Below are 23,287 nucleotides of genomic sequence, written 5' to 3'. Positions count from 1 at the left end.
CTCCACTTGTCCACATGTCCGTGGTTAAGTGGACATTGGGTACAACTGCATTTTTTAGGACACTGGTGAGTCTTTTTCTGACATCTGTGTACATTTTCGGTATCGCCTGCCTAGAGAAGTGGAACCTAAATGGTATTTGGTACCGGGGACACAGTACCTCAAGCAATTCTCTAGTTCCCTGTGAATTAACGGTGGATACTGGAAACACGTTTTTCACCACCCAGGCTGCCAAGGCCTGAGTTATCCGCTTTGAAGCAGGATGACTGCTATGATATTTCGTCTTCCTCGCAAAGGACTGTTGGACAGTCAATTGCTTACTGGAAGTAGTACAAGTGGTCTTCCGACTTCCCCTCTGGGATGATCGACTCCCAGCAGCAACAACAGCAGCGCCAGCAGCAGTAGGCATTACACTCAAGGATGCATCAGAGGAATCCCAGGCAGGAGAGGACTCGTCAGACTTGCCAGTGACATGGCCTGCAGGACTATTGGCATTCCTGGGGAAGGAGGAAATTGACACTGAGGGAGTTGGTGGGGTGGTTTGTGTGAGCTTGGTTACAAGAGGAAGGGATTTACTGGTCAGTGGACTGCTTCCGCTGTCGCCCAAAGTTTTTGAACTTGTCACTGACTTATGATGAATGCGGTGTCTCCCCGGGTGCCTGACTTAAACAAACCACCTCACCATCAGAATCCTCCTGGTCAATTTCCTCCCCAGCGCCAGCAACACCCATATCCTCCTCATCCTGGTGTACTTCAACACTGACATCTTCAATCTGACTATCAGGAACTGGACTGCGGGTGCTCCTTCCAGCACTTGCAGGGGGCGTGCAAATGGTGGAAGGCGCATGCTCTTCACGTCCAGTGTTGGGAAGGTCAGGCATCGCAACCGACACAATTGGACTCTCCTTGTGGATTTGGGATTTCGAAGAACGCACAGTTCTTTGCTGTGCTTTTGCCAGCTTGAGTCTTTTCATTTTTCTAGCGAGAGGCTGAGTGCTTCCATCCTCATGTGAAGCTGAACCACTAGCCATGAACATAGGCCAGGGCCTCAGCCGTTCCTTGCCACTCCGTGTGGTAAATGGCATATTGGCAAGTAAACGCTTCTCCTCCGACAATTTTATTTTAGATTTTTGAGTCCTTTTTTTTACTGATATTTGGTGTTTTGGATTTTACATGCTCTGTACTATGACATTGGGCATCGGCCTTGGCAGACGACGTTGATGGCATTTCATCGTCTCGGCCATGACTAGTGGCAGCAGCTTCAGCATGAGGTGGAAGTCGATCTTGATCTTTCCCTATTTTTGGAACCTCAACATTTTTGTTCTCCATATTTTAATAGGCACAACTAAAAGGCACCTCAGGTAAACAATGGAGATGGATGGATACTAGTATACTTATGGATGGACGAGCGACTGCCGACACAGAGGTAGCTACAGCCGTGGACTACCGTACTGCGTCTGCTGCTAATATAGACTGGATGATAATGATATAAAAAATATATATATATCACTACTGCAGCCGGACAGGTATATATTATAATGACGGACCTGCTGGACACTGTCAGCAGCACTGCAGACTCCTAAAGTAAGCTACTAGTAGTATCAAGAAGATAGAAAAAAAAAAAACACCACAGGTAGGTGGTATACAATTATGGATGCACGAGCGACTGCCGACACAGAGGTAGCTACAGCCGTGGACTACCGTACTGCGTCTGCTGCTAATATAGACTGGATGATAATGATATAAAAAATATATATATATCACTACTGCAGCCGGACAGGTATATATTATAATGACGGACCTGCTGGACACTGTCAGCAGCACTGCAGACTCCTAAAGTAAGCTACTAGTATCAAGAAGATAGAAAAAAAAAACACCACAGGTAGCTGGTATACAATTATGGATGGACGAGCGACTGCCGACACAGAGGTAGCTACAGCCGTGGACTACCGTACTGCGTCTGCTGCTAATATAGACTGGATGATAATGATATAAAAAATATATATATATCACTACTGCAGCCGGACAGGTATATATTATAATGACGGACCTGCTGGACACTGTCAGCAGCACTGCAGACTCCTAAAGTAAGCTACTAGTATCAAGAAGATAGAAAAAAAAAAAAACACCACAGGTAGGTGGTATACAATTATGGATGGACGAGCGACTGCCGACACAGAGGTAGCTACAGCCGTGGACTACCGTACTGCGTCTGCTGCTAATATAGACTGGATGATAATGATATAAAAAATATATATATATATCACTACTGCAGCCGGACAGGTATATATTATAATGACGGACCTGCTGGACACTGTCAGCAGCACTGCAGACTCCTAAAGTAAGCTACTAGTATCAAGAAGATAGAAAAAAAAAAAAACACCACAGGTAGGTGGTATACAATAATGGATGGACGAGCGACTGCCGACACAGAGGTAGCTACAGCCGTGGACTACCGTACTGCGTCTGCTGCAAATATAGACTGGATGATAATGATATAAAAAAAATATATATATATCACTACTACAGCCGGACAGGTATATATTATATAATTAATGACGGACCTGCTGGACACTGTCAGCAGAATGCGTTTATAGAATAAAAACACCACATGACGAGTGTTTAACTTTTTCAGGCAGACAATCACAATATAGTTATACTGGTGGTCAGTGGTCACTGGTCAGTCACACTGGCAGTGGCACTCTGGCAGCAAAAGTGTGCACTGTTAAATAATATATACTCCTGCTACTGCTCCCCAGTCTCCCCCACAATTAAGCTGTGTGAGCACTGAGCACTCAGCACAGTCAGATATACATAGATGATGCAGCACACTGAGGCTGAGCACAGATATGGTATACTGTTACTGTGTATCGTTTTTTTTCAGGCAGAGAACGGATTATATAAATAATAATATAATAAAACTGCACTGGTGGTCACTGGTCAGTCACTAGTAAACTCTGCACTCTCTGAGTAGTACTCCTAAGCTCCAGTAAATCAAGTGTCTCACTCTCACTCTCTCTCTTCTAATCTAAATGGAGAGGACGCCAGCCACGTCCTCTCCCTATGAATCTCAATGCACGTGTGAAAATGGCGGCGACGCGCTGCTCCTTATATAGAATCCGAGTCTCGCGATAGAATCCGAGCCTCGCGAGAATCCGACAGCGGGATGATGACGTTCGGGCGCGCTCGGGTTAACCGAGCAAGGCGGGAAGATCCGAGTCTGCCTCGGACCCGTGTAAAAAGGCTGAAGTTTGGGGGGGTTCGGATTCCGAGGAACCGAACCCGCTCATCACTAGTAGATAGTATGAATTCTGAGGGGCTTGTGTAATAGTCTGCGAGCTGCACGTCTGGGAAATTCCAGCAAGTCTGTCCATAGTGGCAATCATTTAACAGATAACAAAAAAAGATTGCTGCTTTGAAAATACGGGCAAACTGGCCATAATTTTCGCAGAGCATGCAGCTCACAGGCTATTATATAATCCCCATGTATTTCACACCTTGTTAAATATTACTGTATGCAGGGCCGGTGCTAGGGTGTTCGGCGCCCCCCTGCAAACTATAAATTTGCGCCCTCCCATATTCCTTTGGCGCGCGCCGGGAAAAGGGGTGTGGTCTCACAAGTAAGGGGCATAGCCGCACAATAGTACCCCCATTCAAAATTACGCCACAATGTAGCACAATCTTATTCATCTTATTCGTAATGCCCCACCCATAGTAGTAGCGGCCTTATATGTAATGCCCCCAGTAGTAGTAGCGTCCTTAAACATAGTGCACCCCCAGTAGTAGTAGCATCCTTATGTATAATGCCCCCCAGTAGTAGTAGCATCCTTATGCATAATGCCCCCCCAGTAGTAATAGCATCCTTATACATAATGCCCCCCCAGTAGTAGTAGCATCCTTATGCATAATGCCCCCCCAGTAGTAGTAGCATCCTTATGCATAATGCCCCCCAGTAGTAGTAGCATCCTTATGCATAATGCACCCCAGTAGTAGTAGCATCCTTATACATAATGCCCCCCAGTAGTAGTAGCATCCTTATATATAATGCCCCCCCCAGTAGTAGTAGCATCCTTATGCGTAATGCCCCCTCCAGTTGTAGTAGCATCCTAATACATAATGCACCCCCAGTAGTAGTAGCGTCCTTATACGTAGTGCACCCCCAGTAGTAGAGGCGTCCTTATACGTAATTCCCACTAGTAGTAGTAGCGTCCTTATACGTAATGCCCCCACAGTAGTGGTAGCATCCTTTTGCGTAATGCCCCTCCAGTAGTAGTAGCATCCTTATACATAATGCACCCACAGTAGTAGTAGCGTCCTTATACGTAATGTCCCCCCAGTAGTAGTAGTAGTAGTGTCCTTATACATAATGCCCCCCCCCAGTAGTAGTAGCGTCCTTATACGTAGTGCACCCCCAGTAGTAGAAGCCTCCTTATACGTAATTCCCCCTAGTAGTAGTAGCGTCCTTATACGTAATGCCCCCCCAGTTGTAGTAGCGTCCTTATACGTAGTGCACCCCCAGTAGTAGTAGCGTCTTTATACGTAATTCCCCCTAGTAGTAGTAACGTCTTATACGTAATGCCCCCCAGTTGTAGTAGCATCCTTATACGTAGTGCACCCCCAGTAGTAGTAGCGTCCTTATACGTAATGCCCCCTCCCGTTGTAGTAGCGTCCTTATACGTAGTGCACCCCCAGTAGTAGTAGCATCCTTATGCGTAATGCCCCCTCCCATTGTAGTAGTGTCCTTATACGTAGTGCACCCCCAGTAGTAGAGGCATCCTTATACGTAATTCCCCCTAGTAGTAGTATCATCCTTATACATAATGCCCCCTCCAGTTGTAATAGCGTCCTTATACATAATGCACCCACAGTAGTAGTAGCGTCCTTATACGTAATGTCCCCCCAGTAGTAGTAGTAGTGTCCTTATACATAATGTCCCCCCAGTAGTAGTAGAGTCCTTATACGTAGTGCCCCCAGTAGTAGAAGCGTCCTTATACGTAATTCCCCCTAGTAGTAGTAGCGTCCTTATACGTAGTGCACCCCCAGTAGTAGAAGTGTCCTTATACGTAATTCCCCCTAGTAGTAGTAGCGTCCTTATACTTAATGCCCCCCCCAGTAGTAATAGCGTCCTTATACGTAGTGCACCCCCAGTAGTAGAAGCGTCCTTATACGTAATTCCCCCTAGTAGTAGTAGCATCCTTATACATAATGCCCCCCCCCAGTAGTAGTAGCGTCCTTATACGTAGTGCACCCCCAGTAGTAGAAGCGTCCTTATACGTAATTCCCCCTAGTAGTAGTAGCGTCCTTATACATAATGCCCCCTCCAGTTGTAGTAGCGTCCTTATATGTAATGCCCCCTCCAGTTGTAGTAGCGTCCTTATACGTAGTGCACCCCCAGTAGTAGAAGCGTCCATATGCATAATTCCGCCATAGTTGTAGTAGTGTCCTTATACGTAATGCCCCCCCAATTGTAGTAGCGTCCTTATACGTAGTGCACCCCCAGTTGTAGTAGTGTCCTTATGCATAATGCCCCCTCCAGTTGTAGTAGCGTCCTTATATATAATGCCCCCTCCAGTTGTAGTAGCGTCCTTATAAGTAGTGCACCCCCAGTAGTAGTAGCGTCCATATGCATAATTCCACCCAGTTGTAGTAGCGTCCTTATACGTAATGCCCCCTCCCCCCCCAGTTGTAGTAGCATCCTTATACGTAGTGCACCCCAGTAGTAGTAGCGTCCTTATACGTAGTGCACCCCAGTAGTAGTAGCATCCTTATACGTAGTGCACCCCAGTAGTAGTAGCGTCCTTATACGTAGTGCACCCCCAGTAGTAGTAGCGTCCTTATACGTAATGCGCCCCAAGTAGTAATACCGTCCTTATACATAATGTCCCCCCAGTAGTAGCATCCTTATACGTAATGCCCCCCCAGTAGTAGTATTGTTATACGTAATGCCCCCCCAGTAATAGTAGCGTCCTATACATAATGCCCCCAGGTAGTAGTATCGTCCTTATACATAATGACCCCCCAGTAGTAGCGTTGTTACACGCAATGGCCCCCATTAGTAGCGTCGTTACACGTAATGCCCCCCCTGTAGTAGTAGTGTCCTTAAAGCACACATAAACGCACACAGACATACCACACACACACACACAGACACAATACACACACAAAGACACAATACACACACACACAGACACAATACACACACACACATTTCACTCTCACACTTCACTTACCTAAGCCAGTCTCCAGAGCCGGCCCTAACCAATATGATGCCCTAGGCAAGATTTTGGCTGGTGTCCCCTAACACCACCGCTGGTTCCGCCTCTGACCTTGCTCCTCTTTCCCAGCACCATTACCCCTCACCCATAGCAGTCCTTATTTTAGTGTTTGTACCCCCTATATTTTAAATAGGAACAGTTTGCACATTTGGTGCTCAGGCCAAAAAGGGGTGTGTTTTTGCTGGCAAGGGGCATGGCCACACAATAGTAACCCCAATTCCAATTACGCCACACAGTACTGCAACTTTATTCACATTTGATCATGCGATAGTGTCCATAATTCATATTACATCCCACAGTAGTATCACTTTACCTTATAAATGTTACTCCTCACAGTAGAGCCCCTTATTCACATTACATCACACTGAATTGCTGCTTATTATACACCACACCCTATTGCTCTTTATTCACATTAGACGACACAGTAGTTCCCTTTCTATACGCAACGCCACATAGTAGAGCACCTTATACACATAATGCCACAGAGTAATGCCCCTTACACATATGAGACACATTATTAATATCCTTATAAACATAATGCGCCTTACACATTATGACAACCTTTATTAATGCCCTTTTACACATAATGTCCCTTACACATATGCCGTACATTATTAATGCCCTTATACACATAATGACACACATAGTGCCCCCTACACATTTGCTGCACATTATTAGTGCCCCTATACACATAATGACATACATACAGTAGTACCCTGTTACACATATGCCGCACATTATTAATGCCCTTATACACATAATGACACACATAGTGCCCCTTACACATATGTTGCACATTATCAATACATTTTTACAAGACACACATAATGCTCCTTAAACATATTCCGAACACTACTGCACAACCAACCCACTCACATGCACACAGCACTCACACTGCCACTAACACTGTGACCTCTGCCTCTGCTTGGATACAGATGTCTCCTCACAAATCTTGCATCAATGCTAACGTCGGGCACCTTTTTTAAAAATGAAAATGCATCTTATTTATATTGCTATGTGGCTAGGATGCACAAGAAGCTTCTGCTGATTAAAATGATATGTAGCATGCCTATATACTGTGTGAGACTGTGGCTGTATCTGCATATGAAATGCTACATACAGAATATAGGCATGCTGCATATCATTTTAATCAGCAGAAGCTGCTGATGCCCCTAGGCATATCAAATGCCCTAGGCAATTGCCTAGTTTGCCTAAGCCTATGGCCGGCTTTGCCAGTCTCCCTACACTACAGCAGCCTGGTCCGTGTAGCTCCGCCCCTTCTGTCCCGTTTAGCCCCGCCGCTTAGCCCCGCCCCCTTCTGTCCTGTAAACACAGGTGAGGGGAGGGAGGAGGATTTTCATGCTACAAGCACCGCTGCCAGTGCCTGTCATACAGGCACAGCAGCAGCATCAGCAGGGGGGTCAGGACGGCGCAGCAGGGATGGAATGCAGAGCAGGGGGAGCGCCTCCCTGACCTGCATCCCGTCCCTGAGCGGGTAGCTCCGGGCCTGACTGTATGGTGAGTACAGTAAGAGAAAATCTCCTTATTTGGTGGAGGTGCAACCAAAAGTAGAAATTAATGGTTTATGAAGGGAGAGACCCCTTAAGGGGTATTGGCCCTCATTCCGAGTTGATCGCTAACTGCTGTTGGTCACTGCGTAGCGATCAGTTAAAAAAATGGCAAAACTGCGCATGCACCGCAGTGCGCACGCGCGGCATACGGGTACAAAGAGCATTGTGGTTTTGCACAGATTCTAGCAACGCTTTCAGTCGCACTGGCGAACACAGGGAGATTGACAAGATGTGGGAGGTTCTGGGTGGAAACTGACCATTCTCTGGGAGTCTTTGAAAAAACGCAGACGTGGCCGGGCGTTTGCAGGGCAGGTATCTGACATAATTACCGTGTCATTCATCGCAGCAATCATCGCACAACTACAGGGCTGGTCTTGTTCTGTACAAAATGTGTTTGCAGCCGCTCGGCTGCACAGGCGTTCACACTCCTGCAAAGTGAAAATACACTCCCCCGTGGGCAGGGGCGGATCAAGAAGAAAATGATAGGGGGGGTACCATGGAAGGGGCAAGTACATTTGCGTGCGGCTTTGGTGCATGTGAGGTGGCGCTTCTTATACAAAGCCCACAGTTGTAGCTCTCATTATGCAATGTCCACTGTACTGGTAGTGCCCCTTATATAGACCCCATAGTAGTGGTGTCCCTTATGCAATGCCCGTATTGCCCCCAGTAGTAATGCCCCCAGTCATTATGCCCCCAGTGGTAATTCCCCTGCAGTCATGACCCCAGTAGTTTACCCCCCCCCTTTAGTTTAGCCACCAGTAGTAATGCCCCCAGTAGTTTAGCCACCAGTAGTAATGCCCCCCTGTAGTTGGCCCCATTGTAGTTTAGTCCATGTAGTTATGCCCCCTTGTAGCTTATCCTTCAGTAGTAATGCCCCCAGTAGTTTGGCCCCTGTAGTTATCCCCCAGTAGTTTGGCCCCTGTAGTTATCCCCCAGTAGTTTGGCCCCTGTAGTTAAGCCCCCAGTAGTTTGGCCCCCCTGTAGTTTAGCCCCCAAGTAGTAATTAGTGATGAGCGGATTCGGTTTCTCGGAAACCGAACCCCCCCGAACTTCACCCATTTTACACGGGTCCGAGGCAGGTTCGAACCTTCCCGCCTTGCTCGGCTAACCCGAGCGCGCCCGAACGTCATCATCCCGCTGTCGGATTCTCGCGAGATTCGGATTCTATATAAGCAGCAGCGCGTCGACGCCATTTTCACTCGTGCATTGGAGATGATAGGGAGAGGACGTGGCTGGCGTCCTCTCTGTTTATTGTTAAACTTGATTGCTTTATTGCTTAATTGTGGGGAGGACTGGGGAGCAGCTGTTAGGAGGAGTACAGTGCAGAGTTTTACTGATCAGTGACCACCAGTTTTATCCGTTCTCTGTCTGAAAATAACGTTCCATATCTGTGCTCAGTGTGCTGCATAATATATCTGTGCTCACACTGCTTAATTGTGGGGACTGGGGAGCAGCTGTATTATATAGCAGGAGTACAGTGCAGTGTTTTGCTGACAGTGACCACCAGTATACGTTGTCTGCCTGAAAAACACTCCATATCTGTGCTCAGTGTGCTGCTTTATTGTGGGGACTGGGGACCACCAGTATAATTAATATTATATAGGAGGAGTACAGTGCAGAGTACCAGTATACTATATATAGCAGTACGATACGGAAGGGCACTGCTGTGCCTACCTCTGTGTCGTCATTAAGTATACTATCCATCTACATTCTATACCTGTGTTGCATTTTAGTTTTGCAGTTTGCTGACACAGTGACCACCAGTATACTATATATAGCAGTACAATACGGAAGGCCACTGCTGTGCCTACCTCTGTGTCGTCATTAAGTATACTATCCATCTACATTCTATACCTGTGGTGCATTTTAGTTTTGCAGTTTGCTGACACAGTGACCACCAGTATACTATATATAGCAGTACGATACGGAAGGCCACTGCTGTGCCTACCTCTGTGTCGTCATTAAGTATACTATCCATCTACATTCTATACCTGTGGTGCATTTTAGTTTTGCAGTTTGCTGACACAGTGACCACCAGTATACTATATATAGCAGTACAATACGGAAGGCCACTGCTGTGCCTACCTCTGTGTCGTCATTAAGTATACTATCCATCTACATTCTATACCTGTGGTGCATTTTAGTTTTGCAGTTTGCTGACACAGTGACCACCAGTATACTATATATAGCAGTACAATACGGAAGGCCACTGCTGTGCCTACCTCTGTGTCGTCATTAAGTATACTATCCATCTACATTCTATACCTGTGGTGCATTTTAGTTTTGCAGTTTGCTGACACAGTGACCACCAGTATACTATATATAGCAGTACGATACGGAAGGCCACTGCTGTGCCTACCTCTGTGTCGTCATTAAGTATACTATCCATCTACATTCTATACCTGTGGTGCATTTTAGTTTTGCAGTTTGCTGACACAGTGACCACCAGTATACTATATATAGCAGTACAATACGGAAGGCCACTGCTGTGCCTACCTCTGTGTCATCATTAAGTATACTACCCATCTACATTCTATACCTGTGGTGCATTTTAGTTTTGCAGTTTGCTGACACAGTGACCACCAGTATACTATATATAGCAGTACGATACGGAAGGCCACTGCTGTGCCTACCTCTGTGTCGAAATTAAGTAAACTACCCATCTACATTCTATACCTGTGGTGCATTATAGTTTTGCAGTTTGCTGACACAGTGACCACCAGTATACTATATATAGCAGTACGATACGGAAGGCCACTGCTGTGCCTACCTCTGTGTCGTCATTAAGTATACTATCCATCTACATTCTATACCTGTGGTGCATTTTAGTTTTGCAGTTTGCTGACACAGTGACCACCAGTATACTATATATAGCAGTACGATATGGAAGGCCACTGCTGTGCCTACCTCTGTGTCGTCATTAAGTATACTATCAATCTACATTCTATACCTGTGGTGTATTTGTTTTGCAGTTTGCTGACACAGTGACCACCAGTATACTATATATAGCAGTACGATATGGAAGGCAAATGCTGTGCCTACCTCTGTGTCGTCATTAAGTATACTATCCATCTACATTCTATACCTGTGGTGCATTTTAGTTTTGCTGTTTGCTGACACAGTGACCACCAGTATACTATATATAGCAGTACGATACGGAAGGCCACTGCTGTGCCTACCTCTGTGTCGTCATTAAGTATACTCCATCTACATTCTATACCTGTGGTGCATTTTAGTTTTGTAGTTTGCTGACACAGTGACCACCAGTATACTATATATAGCAGTACGATACGGAAGGCCACTGCTGTGCCTACCTCTGTGTCGTCATTAAGTATACTATCCATCTACATTCTATACCTGTGGTGAATTTTAGCTTTGCAGTTTGCTGACACAGTGACCACCAGTATACTATATATAGCAGTACGATACGGAAGGCCACTGCTGTGCCTTACTCTGTGTCGTCATTAAGTATACTATCCATCTACATTCTTTACCTGTGGTGCATTTTAGTTTTGCAGTTTGCTGACACAGTGACCACCAGTATACTATATATAGCAGTACGATACGGAAGGGCACTGCTGTGCCTACCTCTGTGTCGTCATTAAGTATACTATTCATCTACATTCTATACCTGTGGTGCATTTTAGTTTTGCAGTTTGCTGACACAGTGACCACCAGTATACTATATATAGCAGTACGATACGGAAGGCCACTGCTGTGCCTACCTCTGTGTCGTCATTAAGTATACTATCCATCTACATTCTATACCTGTGTTGCATTTTAGTTTTGCAGTTTGCTGACACAGTGACCACCAGTATACTATATATAGCAGTACGATACGGAAGGCCACTGCTGTGCCTACCTCTGTGTCGTCATTAAGTATACTATCCATCTACATTCTATACCTGTGTTGCATTTTAGTTTTGCAGTTTGCTGACACAGTGACCACCAGTATACTATATATAGCAGTACGATACGGAAGGCCACTGCTGTGCCTACCTCTGTGTCGTCATTAAGTATACTATCCATCTACATTCTATACCTGTGGTGCATTTCAGTCTTGCAGTTTGCTGACACAGTGACCACCAGTATACTATATATAGCAGTACGATACGGAAGGCCACTGCTGTGCCTACCTCTGTGTCATCATTAAGTATACTATCCATCTACATTCAATACCTGTGGTGCATTTTAGTTTTGCAGTTTGCTGACACAGTGACCACCAGTATACTATATATAGCAGTACGATACGGAAGGCCACTGCTGTGCCTACCTCTGTGTCATCATTAAGTATACTATCCATCTTCATTCTATCGTTAATTCAGAGGCTATAGACTTGATTGAGGTACTAGGTTCCAGGCGATACCAAAAATGTACACAGACCTCAGAAAAAGAGTCACCAGTGTCCTAAAAATTGCATTTGAACCCAATGTCCACTTAACCACAGACATGTGGACAAGTGGAGCAGGGCAGACTCAGGACTATATGACTGTGACAGCCCACTGTTTAGATGTATTGCCTCCCGCAGCAAGAACAGCAGCAGCGGCACCAGTAGCAGCATCTCGCAAACGCCAACTCGTTCCTAGGCAGGCTACGCTTTGTATCACCGCTTTCCATAAGAGGCACACAGCTGACAACCTCTTACGGGATCTGAGGAAGATCATCGCAGAATGGCTTACCCCAAATGGACTCTCCTGGGGATTTGTGACATCGGACAACGCCAGCAATATTGTGCATGCATTACATCTGGGCAAATTCCAGCACGTCCCATGTTTTGCATATACATTGAATTTGGTGGTGCAGAATTATTTAAAAAATGACAGGGGCGTGCAAGAGATGCTGTCGGTGGCCCGAAGAATTGCGGGCTACTTTCGGCGTGCAGGCACCGGGTACAGAAGACTGGAGCACCACCAAACATTCCTGAATTTGCCCTGCCGTCATCTGAAGCAAGAGGTTGTAACGAGGTGGAATTCAACCTTCTATATGCTTCAGAGGATGGAGAAGCAGCAAAAGGCCATTCAAGCCTATACATCTGGCCATGGTATAGGCAAAGGAGGGGGAATGCACCTGACTCAAGTGCAGTGGAGAATGATTTCAATGTTGTGCAAGGTTCTGCAACCCTTTGAACTTGCCACACGTGAAGTCAGTTCAGACACTGCCAGCCTGAGTCAGGTCATTCCCCTCATCAGGCTTTTGCAGAAGCAGCTGGAGACATTGAAGGAGGAGGTAAAACAGAGCGATTCCGCTAGGCATGTGGGACTTGTGGACGGAGCCCTTAATTCGCTTAACCAGGATTCACGGGTGGTCAATCTGTTGAAATCAGAGCACTACATTTTGGCCACCATGCTCGATCCTAGATTTAAAACCTACAGTACGTTGTATCTCTCTTTCCGGCAGACACAAGTTAGGTAGCTCTTAGCTTAGACATATTTTAGTAAGGAGCCATTATCATGTGGCTCCTTGCTGGTTAATATTAGAAAGATACCAAATAAGAGAAAATGGAAAAAGAAGTAGACTCTTGTTTGGGAGCACTCTAACTCAGAGGAACTAGGTTGTATACATGTCTTAGACTGGTAAAATCATGATTTTAATAGATTCTTATTAAAATATATAGAATTATCGGAGTTCAAAATTTATTATATGTGATTCAAGACTATTGTGCAAAAATATCTATATCAATTTAGTAAATAATTAACGAAAATTGCTATAGTATAATGTAAGCCGGAAAAGCTTTAGAATTCACAAAAAAGGGGGGGGGGGACACCTTCTAGTCTCAATGGTGTCTGTCAAATTAATATATGACCATCATTCATACTGCAAAAATCCCAAGTGGAAAAAGTAGTTGCAGGAAATTAAATCATGGGTCATATGAATCCGAGTACCCATCTGTGACTTAGAATTGGGCAGCAAAATTTATTTGCAGTACCAGGATGTTCCAAGGTGGTCTCCCATCCAAGTACTGGTCCGGCCCTCCACTGCTTAGCTTCCAAGATCGGAAGAGATTGGGCATCTCCAGTGGGGTATGTCCGCAATTTCTTAAGCTAGCCCTTTCATTTGTCACTTTATATTGGAAATGGAATCGTTCATATTTTCAACAAGAAAAATGAAAGAAGGGGACAGACACACATGTGACCGGCAGGCTCAAAAAGTGCAGATTGGATATGACAATTATATGGCAAGAAAGTATCAAGGCCATAAATATCCAATCAAAGTGAATCCTTCCTTATTTGTATTGTACTGTACACCAGTCAATTGTATATAGATAACAAAATCATTCTTGGTTGTGCTGTCTAAATAAGACAGTAATAAGCATAAATTAATCACCAAGAAAGAACAGGTGATTAATTTATGCTAAGCAGTGGAGGGCCGGACCAGTACTTGGAGGGGAGACCACCTTGGAACATCCTGGTACTGCAAATAAATTTTGCTGCCCAATTCTAAGTCACAGATGGGTACTCGGATTCATATGACCCATGATTTAATTTCCTGCAACTACTTTTTCCACTTGGGATTTTTGCAGTATGAATGATGGTCATATATTCATTTGACAGACACCATTGAGACTAGAAGATGTTTCCCCCCCCCCCCCCCTTAATTGCCTCTTTTTTGGTGGGGGCCCAAACCAACCAGTCATTTCAGTCACAGTCGTGTTGCAGACCCTGTCACTGAAATGATGGGTTCGTTAAAGTGTGCATGTCCTGTTTATACATAAGGGTGGGTGGGAGGGCCCAAGGACAATTCCATCTTGCACCTCTTTTTTCTTTCATTTTTCTTTGCATCATGTGCTGTTTGGGGACAATTTTTTTGTAGTGCCATCCTGCCTGACACTACAGTGCCACTCCTAGAAGGGCCAGGTGTTTGTGTCGGCCACTTGTGTCGCTTAGCTTAGTCACACAGCGACCTTGGTGCGCCTCTTTTTTTCTTTGCATCATGTGCTGTTTGGGGACAATTTTTTGAAGTGCCATCCTGCCTGACACTGCAGTGCCACTCCTAGATGGGCCAGGTGTTTGTGTCGGCAACTTGTGTCGCTTAGCTTAGTCACACAGCGACCATGGTGCGCCTCTTTTTTTCTTTGCATCATGTGCTGTTTGGGGACAATTTTTTTGAAGTGCCATCCTGCCTGACACTGCAGTGCCACTCCTAGATGGGCCAGGTGTTTGTGTCGGCCACTTGTGTCGCTTAGCTTAGCCATCCAGCGACCTCGGTACAAATTGTAGGACTAAAAATAATATTGTGAGGTGTGAGTTGTTCAGAATAGAGTGGAAATGAGTGGATTTTATTATGGTTATTGAGGTTAATAAAATCATGGGATCAAAATGACCCCCAAATTCTATGATTTAAGCTGTTTTTGAGGGTTTTTTGTAAAAAACACCCGAATCCAAAACACACCCGAATCCGACAAAAAAATTTCAGTGAGGTTTTGCCAAAACGCGTCCGAATCCAAAACACTGCCGCGGAACCGAATCCAAAACCAAAACACAAAACCCGAAAAATGTCCGGTGCACATCTCTAATATATACACGCACACAAATAATATATATCCCCTCACACACCACAGTCTGTATTTCCCCCTCTCCTTCCTCCCACAAACCCCACAGTCTGTCTCTCCCCAATGAGTCCATGCTGCATTCCCAGCTTCCCCACTCCATCCCAAAGCCTTGTATCCCCTCACCAATCCACTCTTACCCCGGGGAGGGACTCACCTGTGCTGCACTCCACATTATCCAGACCCGAACACAGCGCAACAGGTACCATACGGCCCTCACACCCCACCAGAAGAGGTTGCGCAGGCCACGGGAATCCTGGCCAGTGGAGCTGCTGCACAGTCACTATTTGGATAAGACAGCTCACAACCCTGTAGGGCACTAAGTGGCATATTCTTGGGAACCCTCTGTTTCTTGGGGCCCAGTACAGGTGTCCCCTTTCCCCCCCCTCCCCCCGTTGCCGTCCCTGCCTATACACAATCACAGCTACTTGTGAGTCTGGAGTCTCAGTACAATGACTACAATAGAATATAGCGCAGCTTTCAGCAGTGTGCCCCCTACATACAGTCACAGCACAGCCACTCATGAGTCTGGAGTCTGAGTCATTAATTACAGCTACTACAGCAGAGTATAGTGCAGCTTTGAGTAGCGTGTCCCCTATACACAGTCACAGCACAGCCAATAGCCACTACAACAGAGTATAGCGCAGCTCTCAGCAGCATGCGTTATTGTGAAATCGCACAGAGTCCTGGCTGCGGCACCATGTATAGAATATAAAGTACTGCAAGAATCAGACGCCTTCAGTGCTTCAACAGTGATCAGTGCTTTCACAATGTATATCCTTATAAATAATAATAAATCTGCGTACCAAACATCAAAGAAAAGTGGGCTCGTAGCAGTGTCTTTCTTAAAGATCATTCCCCTGTCCTTTCTTTCTATGTAGTAGTGCTCATCAGATGATATAATCACATGGGCAGAGAGAGGCAGGATGTAAATACAGTATAATGTGTTTTTTTAGTATGGCAAACATATATCTACCTGTTTAAGTCACATGGTTTGATAGTGGCTCTGATTAGAATGCACACAGCACTTTTTTTCTGCATTTTACACATCAACACTAGCAACCTTTAAAAAAAAAAAATCAAATGCCAGGAGGATGATTTTATATATTAGATTTTATATATAAGAATACATATGCGAGACCGGCAGATGGGATGCCTACTGTTAGTAAACAGACAGATGCATCCTATCTGCAGGAATCCCGGCTATGAACCAGCGCTTGCCATGCTTCCCACCACCCGAGTGGGAATATGGGGCTGCTATCGGGTTTGTGACCACCAGCATTTCACTGGCAGATGATATATTAACTAGGGATGAGTGGGTATGTTTCTCTGAGAACCGAACTCCCCTGAACTTTGAGATCTGATACCGGATCTGACTCAGGCTTAGCTTTTCGCGCCTAACTCAGATCCAAAAACGAAACAAAATGTCATCATCCCGCTGTCGGATCTTGCAGGTTTTGGATTTTATATAAGTCCCCGGTGATCAGCGCCATTTTCACTCTGTACTTGGAGAGTGCACAGGACATGTTCCTTCTGTGCTGCTGTAGTTAGGGAAGGGGCAGGAGAGAGCAAAGGGGGGCAGGAGGGAGCAGAGGGGGGCAGGAGAGAGCAAAGCAGGGCAGGAGAGAACAGTGCTGCTTGTGTAGGTGTGCTGTGTAAGTCACTGTGTAGGGCTCTGCACAGTACAGTAGTGCACTGCACTAGCATACTGTGGCTGTATATAGGATGGACCAGGTGTTGCACTCTGTCTATAAGGGACTGTGTACTGCTGTACACTACTGCTATATATCCTCTGTGTGATCCAAAGCCAAAAATATATTTATAGTTTTACTTGGTGCATCACTGCGGCTGCCGTACACTAACACTACTGCAATATCTGTGTGTGATCCACAGTCAAAAATATATTGAATTGATGCGTCACTCTGATTACTAGTACACTACTGCTATATATCCTCTGTGTGTGATCCATTGTAAAAAAATATTTCTATTGGTGCATCACTCAGTGATGACTACCAGTACTGCCGTACACTACTGCTACATTATATATGCTCTGTGTATAATGAAGAGCACAATATATAATTCTATGGGTGCATCACTCAGTGATGACTACCAGTACTGCCATACACTAATGCTATATATCATCTGTGTGTGATCCAAAGCAAAAAATATATTTCTATTGGAGCATCACTCTGACTACTAGTACAACGTTTGCCATATACTACTGCTATATATCCTCTGTGTGTGATCCAAAGCCAAAAATATATTTCTATTATGTATTTAAAAGGGGTGCTCTGTCTGCTGTATCTGAAAGGGGTGAACTGTCCATCCATCCAGGGGCTCTGGCCCAGTGTAAAATTAAAATAATAAAAGCTAAAAACAAAAAGCCTAAAATTATAATTAGAAAAATTATATCTATTTTATGTTTGTGCTGTACCCCAGTGTACTATACATTTTTTATTTTATTTTCATAAGTGCTGTGACACTGCTGGTCAGACCGCAGTTTATTATTTCCTACTCATAAATGCATTGTGCAATGCTGTCGGTGTAGTCAACTGCAGTGTGTAATTATTATATATATTTCTGATTCATTTGTGCAACACTGTAATTGCCGGTGTGTGATATAAAAATCACTTCTACATATTTTTGACTCATTTGTGCGACACTGTAACCGCAGTGTGTGATATAAAAAATAATATATATATTTTGATTTAAATTAATATTTAGTGCTGTGTCATCCCAGTATACATCCAGGGACTGCAGCTGCTCCGTCCATCTAGGAGTGTTCTTTTAGTCCACCCAAAATAAAAGACATTTATATATATAATAATAATAATAATAATAATTTTATTTATATAGCGCTCTTTCTCCAATAGGACTCAAGGCGCTTAACAGATACACAGCATAATATAGTACAGAAAAATAATGAAGTACATTTTTCATAAAATACAGAAACATGAAGATACTAAAAGAGATACTATGGAAATGCTTGAGTAAACAGGAAAGTCTTGAGTCTACTTTTGAAGGATTCTATAGTTGGGGCCTCTCGCACTGTGCTGGGAAGTGAGTTCCATAGAGTCGGAGCCGCATGACTAAAAGCTCGACCCCCAGATGAATTACGGTAGATTCTAGGTACTGCTAAAAGTCCTTCATCTACAGATCGCAGTAATCGAGTGGGGCAGTATGGGATCAGAAGCTGTTTCAGGTACCTTGGGCCTTGGTCATGTAATGCTTTGAAACTCAGTAAGCCAATCTTGAAGAGGATTCGCCATCTTACAGGCAGCCAGTGAAGGGAGTAGAGGATGGGTGTTATGTGGCTGGAACGGGGCTGGTTGGTTAACAGCCTGGCAGCTGTGTTTTGCACCAGCTGTAAGCGTTGCAATTCTTTTGCTGGTAGACCAAGGTAGAGGGCATTACAGTAGTCTAATCGAGATGATACAAATGCATGTATGACTTTTGGCATATCATCTGAGGGAATTAAGTGCTTGATTCTGGCTATGTTCCTCAGGTGAAAGAATGAGGATTTGATTGTGGCTGATATCTGATGTTTAAGTGTCAAGCCATCATCCAGGACAACGCCAAGATTCCGCACATGATCACTGGTCTGTAATTCTGAATCCCCGAGTGTAAGTCCAGTTGGTTGGCTATGCTGCAGTCTTGTCCTTTGATGTTGCGGTCGTATTATAAGGACCTCTGTTTTATCCGGGTTCAGTCGCAGCCAACTGGCGCTCATCCACTCCTGTAGTTCAGCTAGACAGCCATTCAGGGTTGCTACTGGGTTATCAGTGCCCGGAGCAAAGGACAAGTACAGTTGTGTATCATCTGCATAGCAATGGTAGACCAGGCCATGGCGCCTGATTATTTCGCCCAATGGGAGCATGTATACTGCAAAAAGCATGGGGGATAGTATAGAACCTTGTGGGACACCACATGGCAATGGCACTGGTGGTGATGAGTATAATCCAGATGATACTCTCTGTGACCTGCCTGTGAGAAATGATTTGAACCAGTTTAGGACTGTGCCATCCAGACCACAGAAGTGTATCAGTCGCTCAATCAGAAGCCCGTGGTCCACGGTATCAAATGCTGCCGAGAGATCCAGAAGGATTAATATTGAACAGTCACCTCTGTCTTTTGCCATCAGAAGATCATTTAACACACACACCAGGGCTGTTTCAGTGCTATGTCTTCTCCTGAATCCTGATTGAAATGGATCATAAATATCATGGGTTGTCAGGCGAGTTTCCAGTTGATTTGCAACCACTTTCTCAATAACCTTTCCTAGGAAAGGAAGGTTTGATACCGGTCTGTAGTTGGACATGCAGTCGGGATCTAAATTAGGTTTTTTAAGAAGTGGTCTAACAATTGCTTCCTTTAGGGGTCCAGGAAAAATGCCTGTCTGCAAAGAGCATTGAACAATTTTTGCAAAGACAGGACCGATTATATCCGTACAACCTATTAGAAGCTTGGTTGAGGCTGGGTCCAGACCACAGGTGGTGGGACGCAAAATCCGAGCAATTTCAGCAGTGTCCTTTACATCCACTGGGTCAAAGCTGGTCCATGAAGGCAGGTAGCTTATATTGGCAGGCTTTGTAGTTTGGCTCTCCTTTGATGGCACTGTGGATATTCCAGCCCGGATGGTGGATATTTTATCTGCAAAGAAGTTTGCAAACTCGTTGCATCTTGCTTGGGAAAGGGTCTCATCAGTCTGCAGGCATGCTGGCTTGCACAGCATCTCCACTGTGCGGAAAAGTTGAGCTGGCCTATTGTTTGCTGCTGTGATCTCATTTGACAGGAACTGTGATTTCTTGCGAGTGATTGTCGATTGATATTCTTCGTTATGCTTTATTAGCTTTATTAGTTTATATATATATATATTCTGCAGTATCCTCTTAGAATAGATCCAGTAGATCCATTTCAGGGTGTGGTGTCTGTAACTCATATTTTTAACTTTTTAACTTATTTTCCTATTTTTATAACTCATCTTATCACCACATTAGAATTAATTCAAATAAATATTAATAATAATTATTATAAATAGCTAAATTCAAATTAAATGAATATTAAAAAAAAACTCTCCACACTCATATACTGAGCTCTCTGCATATCGAATATATCTTGGAGGAAATGAAGAATTGGATTCTAATAAATTAAATAAAATGAAAATAAAATAAATTGAAATTAAAATAAATAAAATAAATTAAATCCAAAATATTGTCTTTTTTATTCTTCTTTGCCTTAATCATCTTTTTGTGAACTGAAATCTTGAGCCTTTCCTAAAGCATCTTTTTTAAATACATACTTTTTAAAACTATTTTGTTCTTCCAGTATATACATCCAAGGGCTGCTGCTGCTCCGTCCAGCAACCTTTGGGCCAACACTGGATAAAAACAATATTGTGAGCTGTGAGCTGTTCAGAATAGTCTGGAAATTAATGTAATTGAGGTTAATAATATTGTAGGAATAAAAACACCCCCAAATAATGTTATTTTAGCTGTTTTGGTGATTTAAAAAAATATATCCACAACCAAAACCCGCAAGGGTGGTTTTGGCAAAACCAACTCAGATCCAAAACACGAAGGAGATCCACATGCCAAACTTAAACACAAAACCCAAAAACTGGCCCAGTGCATACCCCTAATATTAAATGCATCCCGTTTACATTTACAAGGATGACGTGGTCCAATTCATTACTAATTGATATATTACTGTCATCTAAGCCTAGGATTGTTTTTTTAATTAATAGTAAATGTTTAATCTGTTTCTTCTGTGTTTTTATGTATCTATAGCTATAATGTAAAAGGTCAGCATTTGGACCATAATTTATCATTACATACCCTCCAACTGTACCTTTTTGGCAGGTACAGTACCTTTTTTTGTGGTCTGTACCTGCAAAAAGGTCTTTGTACCAATTTCTGACTCTCCAAATTTCCACATACCCTTTTCTAATTTGTTCCGGTTTTTATGTGTAAAATGTTGGAGGGTATGTCATTATTGAAATTTATTTGAAATATTATCAATATATTATGACTACCCTAGTACCAATGGACTACATCCTTACTAATCAGGTTTGACATTTCAAATACGACATGTGAAGTGTTTAAAACAAATACTCAGCATTTTACAGGTTAGTTCCCTGACTGAAAATTAAACATTTCATTTTTGAGATAATTTTTGGTCCCACGTCCTGATAATGGAAATATATCCACCGACTGTGTTCTACATCCAGGACCCCCTCCTCTCTACCCGGCAGCACTGTAGACTCTGAGCTCTAGGAGCCCCAGAGAAGTACAGTGGTAATTTTCCCAGTGATTTTCCTACTGCACATGTGCAATACACCGGGCAAATTGGCACGGTGCCATTTTTCCAGTGCCAGTGATGCGGGACTCCAGAGAGGTAAGTATTGAAAAAAATTGGTGTTGGGTGTGCCCCCTTAACCCCTACCCCCGGACCCAATGGCCCGAGTACACCTTATACACTGCACCCATTATAAACACACAACTGTTTTAATGATATTTACAAGTAGTCTTCTTTCTCTTTTGTTGCTATAACATTCAGAGACTAGTCTGATTTCAGAAAAAAATCATCTGCAACTGAATAATTAGTTTCTACTGTATAGTGTACAATTATACAGTTGGTGATGATTTAGAGGAATGATACAGATGTTACATACCTCCTATCAGTCGTCCTGCTGCTTCTGCTGCTGTACTGTGAGCTTGTGTCTGCTCAGTGCGTACTGTACATACAACCTGAAGATAGTTATCAGCTGTGATCTCTATTCAGGTCTGTACACAGCTTTAAAGACATGGTCTGTGACATCACTGCTGTGATTATCCAATCCCAGCCTTTCTATCTGCATTCTGTCAGAACAAGATCCCCGGGGTTCTCGCTGCCTTATGAGCTTCCACCCATTTCAGTTAAACTTGTCTACTTTTGTCCTAAAACACAAGAGTACAAGAAATGACAGTGCTGAATTATCAGGACAATAGTGCAACAGTATACTGTCCATAAATGCAAATAGAAATAATACTATAAAAATAATACTTGTGGACCAGATGATTCAATGTTCATGGTAAAAATCTATTGAAAGGACAGTTTGGCGGTATGTAAATACCTGATAATAAATAAATAAATAAGAACACACACATCAAAGCATATAAACATTATAAGTTATTTTACATGCATTGACGTGTGTGTTCTTTTAACAATAAATTTAGGTGTGTTTTTTTAATAAAATTATTCTTTTTATCAGTGTCACTTCTTTTTGTATATAGGATACAAGTATTTTGGACCCATCAGTTACCGGGTTGCTAGCTATTGTGCAGTGAGATTTGTTTTTACTTTTCTCCTCCCTCTCGCCTCTCCCTGTCCTTCTCCCTTCCTCATGTCTCATCCTGTTTTTCCCCCTGTCCTTCCCCATTTCCTCCCATGTTCCCCTGTAGATACTGTAAGATAAGAAAGTGCTAAAGAGATATGACAGAATATAAAAATGGAAAGTCTGATCTTTTAGGTAAAAGGTCTCTGAATTTAGATCTATTGAGAGACAGCCTAACCACAGAGACTATTCTACTTATAGGAAGGTGAACATATGATTCATATCACTATGGAGGATATTTATGAAAGGTTTCTGAGAGATTACTGTCATGTTACAGGCTGTGTGTGAAAAAAGTCTGATAGGAGCTAATTGGTTGGTACTTTATCACTTTCTACTTTATCTCTCTCCAAGCTTTGGCAATTGTCCACTATATTGCTTACCACAGATGGAAGTTTCACGTAGAAGTGATTTATTAAATTCTAGTTATTCTAATACAAATACATCTGGCCACCTGATAGTAAAGAAATAGAAGCCAGAACCAAGAAAAAGCTGTGGGGGAAAGTATAAAGGGGAGGGGGAAGGGGGG

The 23,287-nt window shown here is 43.6% G+C and overlaps 1 pseudogene; it reads right to left on the bottom strand.

Annotated features, from left to right (window-relative positions):
• Positions 1-13,757: 13,757 nt before the first annotated feature.
• On the bottom strand, positions 13,758-13,877 carry LOC134946895 (5S ribosomal RNA; annotated as a pseudogene).
• Positions 13,878-23,287: the final 9,410 nt, after the last annotated feature.

This window comes from Pseudophryne corroboree, chromosome 7, assembly GCF_028390025.1.
Source record: "Pseudophryne corroboree isolate aPseCor3 chromosome 7, aPseCor3.hap2, whole genome shotgun sequence".
Lineage (NCBI taxonomy): Eukaryota > Metazoa > Chordata > Amphibia > Anura > Myobatrachidae > Pseudophryne > Pseudophryne corroboree.
This window is presented reverse-complemented; position numbering and strand designations above follow the sequence as displayed.